This window comes from Myodes glareolus, chromosome 10, assembly GCF_982192425.1.
Source record: "Myodes glareolus chromosome 10, mMyoGla1.1, whole genome shotgun sequence".
Lineage (NCBI taxonomy): Eukaryota > Metazoa > Chordata > Mammalia > Rodentia > Cricetidae > Myodes > Myodes glareolus.
In genome coordinates, this window is record NC_142035.1 from 44,163,206 (window position 1) to 44,176,768 (window position 13,563).

Here is a 13,563-nt window from a genome sequence, read left to right on the forward strand (position 1 = left end):
GAAACGAGCCCCTCTAGTCTTCCTGCAGTCCTGTCACATCATCCTCTTATTATTTTATTTTTGTTTCCAACTTTTATGGGAATTCTCTTTCTTTAGTTTATTGTTTTTAGAGTTTCATACATGAGTGCTATATTTTCAACATTCCTGTGCCTGCTTCTCCCCACTCTAACTCCTCCCTCGCCTCACCCTATTCCCTCTTAAGTTCCTGACATCGCCTTCTTTAATTATTATTGTCACACGTTCACATAACCTACTGATTCCATTTAGTGTTGATCATATGTACATGTGTCTAGAGCTAAACACTTGTGAGTAGATAAGCCTTCAGGGAGCAGAACCCATCCTGTCCTGTCTCAGAACACGTTCTTCAGGTATGTCATGGCTAAGCTAAAAGTCGATGAGAGAAGTGGCGACTGTAGTTTTCTTTTTATTCATCGCTGTGAGAATGGCAGTCCAGAAACAACGCCAGATGAATAGACCTCGTGTCTTATATATTGGATCTACTCTGCCTTCAGAGGAAATTAGAATTCTTCCCTTATCAATGGACAATTTCAGTAGTAAGCTGGCTGACTAAAACACGTTTTGAGGTTGAGCCCGGAAACCAACAGCCAGTTTTTTTCTGCATCCTTACCTATAGATCCTAAGTAAATTTCTGCTTTGTCATCTAAAAATCTTGCACCTGTCCCTGGATGTTGAGCTCTCTAATCCTTACTCTTGTGTGTACACTGCACAGCTGCTAGCAGAGAGATGTTCTTTCATACGATGTCATCGTCTTGGTAACAAAGGACACCAGCAAAAATGAGCAACAGATAAAGTACAAACAGGAAAAGCAACTACTGCAGTTGGAATAAAGTCACTTAATGTTGATCTTGGGACACACGTCATCTTCTGTTAGCTTCATTAATCTACAGATAGCTCTTACCCTCTTTAGAGACGTGTAAAGTAACATAACCCAATGGATAGCAACCTATCACAGAGTACATGGTCATCAGCAGTACCAATGAATTCTTCCATAACCAGTGAAGTTCTCTAGGTCCAAATTTTAGGACATACAGGGCTCGAACCAAAAGTTTCAGAACACGACTTTTAAAGAAACACGTTCTCCTCACCTAGCCACCCAGTCTATTCTGCTCAGTGTCACTGCCATAGCACAGAACACTAGTTCCTGTCCACCAGAACTCCCTCCAGGGATCAAAATGGTCCAAGGCTGCGCTCTGTAGTAGGGTTGCCACTAGCAACACGTGGATATTGAGCACTTGAGATGCGGCTGATGTGGCAAGAACCCGAATTTCTAGTTGTAAATACCTCAAATTTAATTGTCAATTTGACTGTGGCTCTAATAATTAACAGCACAGCTCTGGTGGGATTATTTTAGAAAACTGAAGAACAATTTCCATCATTTATTCCCCATTCACTCATCATCTTGCATATTGACTGCACTGTTAAAAGAAATAACCATCTCCTTGTTTTGTCGCTTCAAAACAGCCATTTAAAAACAGATAACTCTGATATAAATTTCTTGGAGTAAGCAGACGCCAAAAATGGAACCTACTCCTGACACTTCATGAGGCCCGAAATTGATCCTCTCTGGAGAAAGAACCTCAACCTATGACCAATTCATTTCCACAAAAACTGGGGATGCTGGCAAAGAAGGAGGATGAAAGTCCTTCACCCACGGGCCTGCCACATGGTGTTTTTGGGTCCCTGGTCCCTGCAAAGATACAAATATCATGAGACATTACTGGGACCCTTATTAAAGAAATAAGGTTAATAAATTGTCAGGTGTTTTGGTATTAGAATATTCTATGCCTCAGGGATATTTTTATGTTTCTTGAACTATCCAAATGGAAAAGGACTCACTCAGCTTCATGAAGGTACTCTTGCCAAACACTGAAAATCAAAAATTTGTTGGAAGAGATACAGTTAGTGAATGATGGATTCTAACACCAACATTCTAGAAATACCTGTCTTCTTCGAGACCTCATGAGTGATGAGTAAGCATTTAATGTGCTTGCTAAAATTCAAGATCAATTTGCATGTTTTTAAAAAAAGACAGTAGAGCTGTCAGAAGGTATACATTTGCTTGCTAAGTTAGAGTACATTCTAACCAATCTATCTAGGTATTTTCATAGTTGCCTGTGCATTGTCACGTCTTTTACATGACCATTGACAGCACATGAATACATTTATAATATTTACATTGAAAGAAACTGCTGATTCTTGAGGCTTAACTAATTTAATGGAAAATTTAGAGGAAGGGAGAAAGATAGAAATCAGGTAATCTAGACACAATAAAAAGTAACTGTTCTTTATTTTTCACTAGAAATGTATAGCATGGGTAAAGGGTGAATTTTTCATTGTTTCCTTTGAAGCAATTAAGACTAAAATATCAAGACAACTCCTTTAAAAAGTTAGATAATTGGGTAGTGTTTTATTATAGCATTTTATAACCATTTAAGCTTCTTACATGAGTGTTAAGGAAATCTTAGAATTGGTGTTCTTTATAACATGCAGCTATCACCCCTCAGCCAGCAGGCCTGGGGTTCTCAAACAATGAGTTTGTTGTAGCAGACTGCAATACTGATTGGCGAAACTGTGTCTTCCTCTTTATCCAAACTCACTGGAAAGGTGAACCGTCTTCTTCAAGGTGCCAAGGTCTTAAGTTGGACTAACTGTAAGCAATAAGAAGTGAACAAACACAGTGTTGAACTCTAGAGCTGAAGCGGCTAGAAGGCCCAGCTGTTCCCACCTCGGACACCCACCATGTTTCAGCTGCCAGAATCAAGCATGGTGAAGAGAGCTGTACCCAAGTCTCAAAATGAAACGTAGCAACCACTTGAGTGCAGGCCAGCTGGCCACATTCTACCTCTTGGCCTCTGAGAAGGAGAATGAGAAGGAGGTTGCTGGATTGTCACTAGCAACCCTCGGGTCTTGTGCATTGTGGTAATAGGTTCCTGATGCACTGGGAAGGAGTCACTTTCAAGCGCCTTCCCAGCCTGTTTTCACAGCTCTAGGTCAGGAACCTTCCCATTCAGTGGACTCTTCAGAAGTTCTGGAAAGTGGCAATTGGTGCCCTTGCCGATCAGCTGATGCGGCAGTCCAGGGCTGGCTGTTGCACTGTCCCTGGGAGATACTGAGGAAAACAAACCCACAGACTCACTGCAAAACACTGGGAACACTGTCTTTGCAGAGGCTGTTCAGAACGCCCTTGTTACTGCTGTTCTGTAGCTACTTCTTCATCCCTAGTTCAGTGAGCATTGCTCGCTAGGGCTGGTGTGGTGCTAATTTTGTAAATCCATGCAAGGAAAATTCGCAGATGAAAAAAGGTCATCCTGATCACACAAAAGAGACACAGGGTTTCTTGGTTTCTGATGGACGCTGTATGTCTAATAAATAAAACGTGGTTTGGGAGTCCTTCTCTGGAAGCTAGTCTTTGCCTAGGCATTGGAACAGAGTAGAGAGGCTGGAGTGAGAAAAGACGTAAGGGAAGGGAAAATCTTAGGTGTATGTATGTTCCTCCGACTTCATATGTTTTCTCTTCCAAGCCTTTTTCAAAAGAACTTTCCCTTTCTGTGGAAACAGAATGTGGCCCTTAGTGCCAGCGTCCTCAGGCCACGAAAATACTTCTGCTTCATTCACACTTGGGTCGCAATTTCCTACATATGTTAGACTGTAGTAGCTTGGGATTTCAGGGTGTTTTCTTATCAAATGCTAAGCGTCCATGGGTCCCATCACATCATAGGGTTCAGAACACCCCAAGATGTTTTGGGCAAAATCCATCTGAGAGTTCACCCAGCGCTGTGATGCTCCGCACATGTGCAGGACCCACAGGAAGCCCAGGATCAAAGGGAAGCCTCACCAGACGGCAGGAACATGGTGTAATTTACCCAAAGCATCTGCAAGTGACATAAATACCAGCAGCTCAGAACACCTGCAGCAGATGACTCAGCAGCGAGCAGGGAAGCCAGCATGGGGTGGAAATAAAGGAAAACAAAAACTTCAGGGACCGGAGCAAAACAAATCACATTTTGGCACCAGCTGCACTGGAAAAAAAAAAAAAAGTGGGGGGAGAAGGGGGAGAAAATGAGTTGGCAATTTTCAGCAAGCTTCCAGTTAGGGGGATCGGGCAGCTGGAAGTACGAGCTAGTGTTGGGGGGAGGGTCAATCTAGAGAGTTCAAAGCACACTGGGCAAAACAGGAAAAACAGGTGAGAAAGGAGAGCCCCAAACCCTCTAATGATGCTTCCAGGGTCCCCACTTTATCAGATTCGCAGCATCTGCTACTGACTGTAAGGGAAAATGCACTGCTGGTGACTTCCAAGGGACAGAAATGAGAGGCTCTTTTAAGAGGGAAGAGAACATGAGCAAGGGTGGAGGGCGCCTGTACCACAGGGGAGGAGGTCCTGCAGGGCCACTCCCTCTAGACTGTGAAGGTGCCTGCGGGTGGGGATAGAATTCTTCACAAACTGCCAGGAAGACAACCTGAAACCCCAGCAGCCAGTCAGAAAGGCAGTTCCTTAGAAACTTGAACATACCTTCCAGGCCAGAAGGAAGCCTTGGTACCCTGTGAGATGTCCCAAAGCTGCAGCTGGCCTCTGGAATTTCGATTACTCTGCGAAGCCTCCTGTTTGTAACTGTGGCCTTTCGCTTTTATGAATGACGGGCAGGCATACCTCTTTCTGCCCAGTCTACCAGATGAGCTGCTACAAATGCTCTCTGCCTCTAGCTGCTGCCCTGGTGGTGCCTCTGGTTGGATTCCTTGTCAAGTTTTCCTTTCTCCTGAGAGAGTTTTTCCATCCCTGTTCCCAACTAATTATATCACATTCTCTCCCCTTACTCGAGAACATTCACTCGCCAAATGGCTGCAAGGTCTCAAACTGATGAGATAGAAAAATCTCAATTCAATTAACCTCTAACCTTGCTTAGGTGTCCCTGAATTGGGTTATCCCTTACACCTAATTATGGGGCCATTAACAAGTTGTCGAAAAAGACAACAGAAGGAGAAGATTCTTTTGACCAGGCTGTAACTGCAGCTAAGTGCTGATAACAATGGCTTCCTGGTGCTACTGCTAACTGGACCATGTGGGTCACTCAGGTGGGTCCCTCAATCCTGGTCAGTGAGGTTTATCTGTGATAATGGCCTCTGCATCTCTCTTTAAGTGCCTTGCCCAGCACCGCCCTTGATCTGAGAGTGGTCATTTTTGGATTGCCTGAACTGACAGGGTGGCACAAAGCATGAGGGACAACTCCCACAGAGGGCGGCCAGCAGCCCCTCTCCCCTCCCGCTGGAAGCATAATTAGTTTATGTTAGCTGGCAAAGGTCAGAGGTTGCAGAAGGGTCTCCCAGGCTTTGTTATGAGGCAAGATAGTGGAATAATTGCTTGATGCGCAGGTCCACAGGTGCTGCAAGGGCCTCATTTGGGCTTGGCAGCCTGCAGGGAAAACTGATTTCCCCTGGAAAACCCCAGAATTGCTCCTGACAGGGTCTATTTGCTGTGACAGGGCGATTATCCATTCATAGCCTTTGTGTAATACTGGCCCCACTCTGTCTTCAGGTTCCACTGTCTTCACACACTCCAGGTACCCATAGTGAGCCTCCTTCTCTTTACTTATGACAACCAGAGAAGGGAGACATGGCAACACAGGCCAACCTGACTGATTGATTATATACAAGAATGTGCAGAATGTGATAAGAAATGGAGGGAGTTAGAAAGAAGCTCATGTAGTGTGATCTTTCATTAAATACAAAGGAGAAACAGACAAACAAACAAAGATAGCTGCTAGGGAAAAGGGTTAAATTCCTTCCTAAGCATCAAGGGGAAGAGGGAAGAATAAAAAGAGAGTCAAGTTCAAAATGAACTCCGCCAAACCCATGCCCGTCACCTTCCTTTTATTTTTATCTGTCTCATGAGATGGTGACAGACTACACTGAGATGCCTAAGCCAGCTGAGTGTCGATGTCTTTCAAATCCAAGGTCAGCTCTCTGTTAACACGACAGCAGGCTTGTTTGGATTGGGATAATGTCCTTTCGCAGTTTACCTGCAGGTGCTTCACAGAAAGGACAAGTTATGTTCCCAGTCGCCTGTTGAGGAAGCAAAGGAAGTGATTCTGGGAGTAAATAGGCTAGGCCTTCATACTTAATAGGAGTATGAACTTGGGGAAAGACATTCAGCTTTTCCACGTATTTTTCGTCTGGTCTCTTCCCAGTTGTACAATGAGGATAGCAGCGTCTTACTGTATTTGCTATTCAAAGATTTAAATGGTGAGGTTTTTTTTTTTTTTTGAGTTACCCTTCTCAATTTGTGAGCCACACTATTTGAGATGAATCTGATCCTTCCAGTAATTTTTCAAATAGCTGCTGATGGTGCTTAACTAAAGATTATTATCATAGCTGAAAATCTAATTTCTGCAGGATCTTGTCAAACCCTTCAATGCAGAATTGATAGGCTATGTATCATAATCTACTTGACTTACCTTTAAACAGTCCATCTAACAAGACCATTTTATGTTTCTATGCTATTCCCCAGAATTTCTACATCATCTCACAAAGTATTTGCCAGCCTGGCATGTCTTTGACCTTCTGCATAAGTTATTAAGATAGTAGGATCTGAATTAAGGCAGATTTTACATACGTATACAAAAGCAATGAGATCAAAACTGAGAACATCATCTACCTGTCTCTTGACGACCACTGCAGTTCACTTGCCTGTGGTGGAACTCAGCAAAACAAGGAACACTGCTCTCTTTGATGTTTCAGGACGCTGTGTTCTTAATATGTTTTGACACCTGATGTTAGGGGCGTGCACAAGTAATGCCCGAAGAAATAATGGCTGGGGAGTAAGTCAGCAATCTAATTAACTATGATGAAAAGGGTTTAGCCCCTTTATTCACAACAAGTCAAATTCTTCATTTGTAGAGGAACGTTTTCTGAAAGGGCAAAAGAAAATGGAGGTACGGGTTTATGACAAAGCACGTGCTGAGCATGAGCGAAGCCCCGAATTCAATAGCTGGCACATAAGGAAAGAGGAAAGCATGGGGAAGGGGGTCTGTCCAAGGAAAGGAAGGAAGGGAGGAAAGAGGAAAGCAGAAGAAAGAGCAGAAAGAGAGGAAGGCAAAGAGGAGAGGTACTGGTGGGGCTTAAAAACCAGCAATAGTTGTACGATGTCATATACTAGAACTCTAGAGACTATCCATGTGGATTTGAGTAAATCAGTTTATACCGGTGAATCATTGAACAGAGATTTAAATTGTAAGTTTTAGTTTTGCTCACTTTTCTTAGACTCTCAAGAGACACCAAAGACATCTCCTTCCTTATTCCTTCTTGTCTGGTTAAATCATTGTGAAGCAACATTGAACATGGTAGGTTTTTGTTGTTGTTGTTTTGTTTTTTTTTTTTTTGGTTTTTCGTTGTTGTTGTTGTTTTTTTTTTTCAGGAAGGCAAGATGTGAAATCTGTATACAAAGAAAATCTTAGGCAGAAAGGTGTAAGGGCCGTGAGCGAGGAGTGGAAGCATACAGCCATTGGTCATTGATGGGCCACATAAAAGGCCCTGCTCTCCCTACTCCAGGACATGTGACACGCATGTCCCTTGTGTGCCTCCTCGCTCTGGTCAGGGTTCTGCTCTGTTTCTGAATAATGACTTTAACCTATTGTTAGCAAGCATGCTGTCCATAGTCATGAGACAATCACAGCGGGAGTCAGGGAAAGCTCAAGAATGTGACTTCTTTTTGATTAACTTTTTCTAACTTATCAGAAGAATATTCATGAGGCACAGATGCCAGAGCGAGAGCAACACTGGTAAGAACATTCATGAAGGGTAAAACGGAGATGGAAGAATGACGTCACTCAGGTTCCAGCACAGTTGCACAGAACTTTCGTAGAAGGTAGACACAGATTACACACTGCTGCAGTGTTGGAGCACAGGTCCTCTCCGGCAAGCTGGCCACTGGCTATACACAGCAGACCAAGGATGAAGGAAAGAATCCTCTCGAGATGCATAGACACTCCCAGTCAACCTGAAAACGAAACTCATTTTAAAGTGCTTACCTTTGAGGGAGTAAATATGTCAATGACCTACATTACAGCATGATTGTTAGATCATGTTTTTTCCAGGCAACATGAAAATAAGGAAGGGCGAATCTGACCTCAGCAGGACTGGATAGCAGCTTTATTGCTATGATGGGCAAGCAAACTTCCTATGGGGATAAAGATTATGCCTCCTGGGAATGGGAAAGCTAGGATTTTCTAGGGGACAAGAGTAGTGATCTCGGCAAGGCATTGTGGATTTTATTCCTGAGGATGAGTGATGACGTGGTCACCTGGGGTTTTTCCAGGGTGAAGGGTTCAGCTTGGGTTGAGCTTCTTTTTCTGGATGGAGAGATGCTCTCAGATGACGGAGATTTCATAGTTTAGGGGGACAGATATACCTTCAATGATAATGCCCCAGACACTGACTGATGTGTGATTTTCTTTGACAATTATTTCCCCCTTAATATTGTTGATGCTGGAAAAGCCTCCTTTGCAGGAATGAAGAAAAAGAGCAGTCATAGTGGGAAAAATAACGTGCCATTAGCTCATCACAATCAAAACGGATGTGCTTGAGATGCCTCGAAACTGCAACCAGATGTGGATCTAGCAAATCCTCCCAAGCAAGTAGATCAAGCATTCAATATTCTGACACTGAAAATAGTATTTCAAGGTTCTGGACTTAGACTTAGCAGACAGGGCTTCTCGTCCTCAGGCCTGAGCAATTGGTCTGTGTTCGCCGTCCACACAGCCGAAGGAAAGAAGACTCCTACAAGTCTTTTGTCACGACATGTGTGTGCCCCCAAAATAACATGGGCACAAATGAATATATGTAAAACATAAGAACAAAGAGAATTTCAAATATTAAAACCAATTTTTTAGCCCTAAACAGCTGAACTTCAAAAGGACAATCCATATTTTTAAAAAAAAAACATTTTATTTGAAATATGCATCATTTGCCTATAGCTTTTACATAGAAACACACCATCAAAGTATGGGAGAAAACAGGTTGTCAGTAACTATAAAGATCACAGTCAAGGCCACCTTTCAAACATGACTGTCTTTCTATGTCTCTCCTCAGAGTTAACTACACACTTGAATTTTAATTCTTAACCCTCGTTTTTTTACTTACATTTGTTTGTATGTATGTGGGCACATAGGTGGCATAGCCCACGTGTGAAAGTCAGAGGTCAAACCATCAAAGTTGGTTCTCTTCTTCAACAATGGTAGTTAAGGAAATTTAACTCTGGTTACCAGGCTTAGAGACAAACACCCTTAGCCACAGTGCCTTCTGGCCACCCACCTCAAGATGTTTTTTCAAGAGTAAACTCTGAAAATTGCATCCTGCTTGTGGGAGACTGAACGGTATGATTCAAATACTTAGGACCAGTGATGGTTTGTGCATCTCATCCGCAACGCCCTGTTTCTAACCACACAGAACTTCATACATGTAGCTTGACACTCAGTTCGCTGCTATCACCTTAGTAATGGCTCTTCTAAAACAAGCAGCACTGCTCAGAAAATGAAGCTTCCTTTTCAGAATGTTCTAGATCTTCTAGTATACACACCCTGTTTTTGAAACCTAAGTGCTGATAAGGTTGGACAAGAATGGAAACAGTCAGTTGAAACAGATTCCCCATCACTTCAGAAAAGTGCTGTGATCCAGTTATGGTCAGGGGGTCAACAGCGTCACGGAAGTGTAAAACCGATGTCTGAACACAAGAGTTATAGACAACACCTAACTTTTCACCCATTTCCTGAATAAGAGTTGAAATTTTGCTTATTTACTTCAGTACTATATGGTTTCACTGAATAGCTGCATTCTTTATTTTAGCAATACTATGTGGTATGCTGGCTGGTTTTGTGTCAGTTTATCTTTAGCTGGAGTCATTGGGAAGGAGAAAATCTCAGTTGAGGAGACAGTACTATAGGCAAGACTATAGAATATTTTCTTAGCCAGTGATGGATGCTGATGGGCCCAATCCATTGTTGATGGGGCCAACCCGTGGTTAGTAGACCTGGCCTATACATAAGAAAGCAGATTGAGCAGGCCATAAGGAACAAGCCAGTAAGAACTAATCCACCATTGTTTCTACATCACCTCCTGCTTCCAGATTCCTGATTGGTCTGAGTTCCTGCCTTCAGTTGCCTGATTAGACTATAACTCAGGACATGTAAGTCAAATAAATGTTTTACTCCCCCAATTGTTTTTGATCATGGTGTTCCCTTACAGCAATTAGTAAACCAAACAAGACATGTGGTTTCTATAAGTTTCTGATATAATAGAATTGGATGTTAAGATCTTTGGTTTATGGTAGAAAGTTCACATGCTTCAAAACTGTATTTAAAGGCCAGTGAGGTGTCTTGGCGTATAAAGGCTCTTGATGTGCAAGCCTGGTGCCCTTAGCTCAATCCCTAGAGCTCACATAAAGGTTGTAGTGGAGGACCAACTCCTCTAAGTTCCTACAATCTCCATCTGTGTACCATGACATATACTTTACACTCCTATCATAATTTCTCTCTCTCTCTCTCCCTCTCTCTCCCTCTCTTTATCTCTCTCTCTCTCTCTCTCAAAAAAAAAAAAAGATTCTGGTGTTTTAAATGCTTCTGAGGAATGCTGACTTTTAACTATGAAACATTTTTCTGTTTATGTTTATTCATAGGCACCTGTATAGTAATACTTTATGCAAGGCCTTATGATTCAGAATTATGGATCCCACCACAAGAGCCCTATAAGGGAGATGAGAAGGTGGTGTATGCAAAGTAGTGAACTATTCTGAGAGCAGGCTTAACCTGAGTAGATGACACTGAATTAAGGAAAAGTTGCAATTACTTGTAATGGAAACCCTGCATCAAATCACAGAGAGTACTTAGCAGTTCATAAGGAAGGAAAAGAACTCACTAAGTAGACCAAGCTGGTCTCCAGCTCACAGAGATCTGCCTGCCTCTACCTTCCACACGCCGGGATTAAAGTCATGTGCTACCACAATCTCTCCTCACATTTAGTTTTTTTGTTTGTTTTTTGTTTGTTTGAAGTACATTATCCAGAGTACTTTTCTGTGTAGTTAGATTTAGGCTTATGTGACCGAGACCAGAGACACTTACATCCATGAGACTGACAAATGAGTAACGTGACAGAGAACCTTAGTGGGCAGAGCTGATTTAGGCAGAGCTCACTCACTTTTGCATTAGCTTAACTTTTTGAGGATTTTTTCTCTACATATTGGGTTAAGATTTCTTCTTTCATGATTTGACAGATTTACTGTGTAACAGTTTAAGAAGTGTCCTGAATTAGATTCAAACTATTTCCAGGAATCATTTGGCCAACTTTCAGTGGCTCATAGTGACAAAAGTAAGCGTATCTACTGGCTGAACTGGGCAAGAATAAATATTTTTGTATAAGAAGTCAAGGCTCATTTTTCAACAGCAAAATTTATTCTAGGCAGGAAAAGGTAATAGAGATCTACTATAGCCATTATTTTCAAGGTGTCCTCAGACCAAGAGTTTTAGAATCACCAATTAAAATTAAGAGTTCTTGAGTCCCATCCTGGAAGCACTAACTCATACATTTTAAGATTTGTTTGGACCCACGAATGCATGTTTTAACAAGTGATCCAGGAGATGCTGTGGCACATAATCCTCGATCCAATGTTCTTATAATGTGGGCAAGTTTTCTTTTGGATCAGTACATAAACAGTTCCTTTGTGCAGACAATGCTTACTAAATATTCATGGATGATTTACTAAATATGTTCCCCAGTACTCTGTGGTGGCTCCTGCAACTCCACCATCTTAGTCAGACATCAACTGAGGAGACAGCTGAGCTAAGTCATTAAGTGAGGGAGGGGGCAAGATGATGCAGTGAGAAAGGATTACAACAACCAGAATCACAGCATCTGTGACCATGAATAATGGGGTCAAATATTCAAATCATTCTGGCTTCCCAACTAAAAAAGGGCACATCCATCGAGATTCTTATGCTAAAGTTAAAAAAATAATATTTTTATCAGATCGTTATCAAATATTTAAATATGTCATTTCTTGCTTTATAGTTCATTTTATGGCATTTCAAAGACAGTAATCTGAACAAAAAATGGGAGCTAGATTATCTTAAAAATGTAAATATTGAAGACACTCACTCCAAATTTCAAGTAGGAAGAATGGTATGCAAGAGAGCAACTGAAAAGTAAAATTAGGGTACATAGATAACCTCCCAAGGGAGGGAGAAACTAGATATCCAAATAGGTGTTTGGGCATAAGCCTTCACAAACATCATCATGACCCTTTCAACTTGGATCAGTGCTGCAGACCTAACAAGTGACATTAAAGTCTCTGTTGGCAGCCAACAGTAATCGTACCATCTGCTTATCATTGTTTGTGCTCCCACATCTCCGAGAACCCCAGGTGGTTACTCCCTGCTCTTGCTTCTAATACAGGCCACAACTTAATCAAGTTTTGATGAAAAGAAAATGCAAGGATAAAATCCATCAATAACTTTAAGCCTCCCTTTTTTCAATAGATATAATAGCCTCTTACAACAAAAATGTTAGCAGTTTAATATTGAAAATGAAATAGTATGGACTTCCACTTGGCTTATCACATAAGAAAAGAAGCATCTGTCTAACTTTTCCAACCCATTTCCACAGTGGGAAGATGGGGATGCTGTCCCTATGCTTGCCTCATGGGTGACCAACTGAATTAATGCATTATCTAATGTTTTTATGAGCATTAGCTAGGCTAAAGCTAGAATTTGGGTCATACTGACACATATTTTCAAATCATTTCACATATAAGATACATAATGAAATTATACAACAGAAACAAACTAAGCAATGTCAAGGAAATGTTCTGAATGACAACGAGGTAAGAAAAAAGGAAGGGTTGATTTCAAGCTCCTCAATCGGTGTGCAAATATGTAAAAATTGAAGACATTGGCTTAAGTTTCAAGCGGGAAGAATGGTATGCAAGAGAGGAACTGAAGAGTAAAATTAGGGTATATAGATCACCTCCCAAGAGAGAGAGAAATTAGGGTGCAACTGACAACAAGAGGTAAATGAATAAGCGGGATATTAGGGTCAGTGACATCGAACATTTAGTTAAGCACACAATTTCTACTGTGTGTGTGTGTGTGTGTGTGTGTGTGTGTTTATCTTAGTAGAACAGCTTCCCCATCTGCTAGATGAGGTGATGCTAATATAATCTTCATAGAAGTGTTATGGGGAGTTAAAGAGGTGATGTAAGTCAGGCATTGAAATATAGCCTGAAACAAAGGAAGTATTTTACAATCATGTGGTTACTAAGATCAGTGCACAACTCCTACTTCATTGATTGAGAATGAAAATTCTCGAAGAGAGTTGTCCTGGTCTTCACCAAATACAATGTGAAAGCCACCGCTCTAAGACATCTAAGGCTGCTCCTGACTACAGGAGCTTCATGGGAGTCAGTAAAAGATTTGATAATGCTTCCAAAAATTTCCCGAGTTACTATATGATCTGGACTATCCATTGAAAGGAATAAAATCAATGTCAAAAGGACATCCACCT